Consider the following 2,591-nt stretch of genomic DNA (forward strand, 5'->3'; position numbering starts at 1 on the left):
TTGAATGTTCAACCTTCTACGCATACTTTTTACACGTACATTCTCTATCATTGAAGTAGATACCATAAATTAAAGCAGATTCGTTATACAGTTATTTATTTTTAAGCTCGAAATATCTCGAGAAAGAAGATTAAATAAATTTGCCTGTTGCTCGCTTTTCGAAGAATTGGTTCTCAGTATCTGGTACATCCAAGCTTCGAACGCGATAAATTCAGTTCGCGCGGAAAAGTACGGCCGGCATTAATCAACGACGGCGAGTATCGAGTGTTAAAAGCTGTCCGAGAGGGTTAATACCTACGTCCTTCTCTCGCGACCAAAGAAATATTGCTCGATATTGCGTGGCAAGGCAAGGCGAGGCAAGACGAGACGGCACAGAGTGAGAGCGCGCGGTCCTCTTGATCGTTGATCAATCGATCCCCGCCGTAAATCGTCCAGGATCGATCCGAGGAACGAGAGGGCGTGCCGGCGAAAGAGTTGCTCCGCTTCTCCGCCCGATATCGCACGGGCATCGCGATTCGTTCCGGCGAGGATCGCGGAAGATCGCTCCTTAATCTGATGTAAAGGTACTTCTTCTTTCCCGAGACCCGCCCGTCGGTCTGTCGATCCGTCCATATAAGATCTCGTCGATAATATTTCCTACGCGCCTAATCCCACCGTATCTCGTTCCCGAGATCACCCTCTCTTTGCTGCTTGCAGCTTCCTCGAAGGTGGCTGATGTCTCAGGGTGGAGATCCCGATTCTTCGATCAGTCGTGATTACCTTACGGAAGGTTGTAGTTCACACTGTCATGATATTCATTTTTACGAGGACTCATTGTATGTATGCTCTTCGCGTGGCAACCGGTCTTCCGAAAGAGTGAATCCTTTTAATCTCTTGATGTTTATTTAAAAATGTGTCTTGATAGGATAAACTTTTATTTTAAAATAGTCTATTTTTACGTTTGACAGCGTCACTTAAATTTTTACGCTTATGGATTCATATAGACTGTTTCTAAATATGGTTGATGATGTTTCGCCATATAAAAGGTACATCTCGTATTTCAAAACGATTTTATCACGCGGCTTGAATCGAATAAATAAGTTTAAAAGGGAAAGGAAATTAACATGGACTTAGGTAGACTAATGATTTCAAAGAAGCGATGCCTCCGTTCAGATAGCTAGAAAAGAGAACGTGACTTCGTATATATTTGAATCGATTATTTCAAGGAGAGTGTATAAGCTTACTTTAGGAATGAAAAGGGAAGAAAGAAAGTACTTAATTGCTTATAATAGAATTGAATTATTAGTACATTCTTCCTCCTTGATGATTGAATAAGTCAAACTTTGCCGACGTTTAACCAAAAATAAAATTAACATTCCACGATAATCGTTGAACTAAACTTTATTTCCAAAAATTAACGAAGATTAGAATTAGTTAATTGGAGTGATTTTCCTTTAAAATCTTTCGAAATTTTAGCTACGATAAAAAAAAATAATCACAAAGATAATGAGCTAAGATTAGACGCTATATTAAACGACGCCAATAAAGTCCACTTCAAGCTCTCAATCAGAAAATGATTTTCTTTTTTACAGACAAGTTTTGTTCGAAAATTTTATTCTATGTATCACCATGTGAAGTCAGTATTTATATCTCTTTTTATTCTTATTCTATGCGCGATCTATGATCCAGATTGAGTCTGCAGCTGCTTATTCAGGTCTTTCAGGTATCTCTTGCTTCTTATTGTAAAAATATACGCAAGGTGACCTCTCTCCATACATCTACATATATTCAGATGCTATCATCCTCTTCTCCATTCGGTCGCTTTTTCACAAGAAGAAAAGATTTTCAATAAGCATCCTTAATTATACTCGAAAAGCATTCAATCGTGGAAATAAGATTCAAATCTTATTTCATTATTAAGTTTTGAAGGTTTGTATAAATGTTATAATTAGTAGCTTAAATTTGTAGAATCAGTTCAATTCACCAGCTTATGAAGATTTAAATTTTTTACAAAACGCTTTTATTCACGTTCGAACGTTTACAAACATTCTTTATCGAGTATCTTTTGTCTTTCATCTATTATCTTTTTTTGCAAATAAATTAATGTTATTATAAATGTAAAACTTATCTGCCAAAACTAATGAACAAGTGTTCTTTATGAATTTGACTTGCAGTGATCTAAACTTTTCGACTACCCCGTAAACAGACGCTCCCACGAAATACCGCCTCAATCGACTGACCGTCGATACAAGCAGAAAGAGTTAAAAAAAAACGGAGTTGAAGCGATTTCGATTCCTAAGCCCTGCCGACAGTACCAAACATGTTATTTTCTCGTTCACGGTATCCCGATATCCGATCGACCAGCCGGCCCCGATTGGTCCCTCTTGCATTTTAACCCGTCCCACCGCATCCAAGAAGCCATCCAATCACCGCGCCGGCTGATAACAGAGGCCATAATTAACGCGATTTGTTAATGAGCGCCGGGACAGTCGACGACGACTGAATGAAAACTGCGCGGACGAATTTAGTTGCCGCTCGGCTAGATTTTGGATCGGTAGTCGTGAGAGATCGATACGAGATCTTTCTGTTCATTCTGTTATTCGGCATATATA

The 2,591-nt window shown here is 38.9% G+C and overlaps 1 protein-coding gene across 3 annotated transcripts in view; it reads left to right on the forward strand.

Annotated features, from left to right (window-relative positions):
• The window catches only part of LOC108694027 (protein N-terminal asparagine amidohydrolase), a 55,507-nt gene that overhangs the window by 39,275 nt on the left and 13,641 nt on the right, over nt 1-2,591 (forward strand). The window lies entirely within an intron of this gene.

Source organism: Atta colombica, unplaced genomic scaffold (genome assembly GCF_001594045.1).
Source record: "Atta colombica isolate Treedump-2 unplaced genomic scaffold, Acol1.0 scaffold112, whole genome shotgun sequence".
Lineage (NCBI taxonomy): Eukaryota > Metazoa > Arthropoda > Insecta > Hymenoptera > Formicidae > Atta > Atta colombica.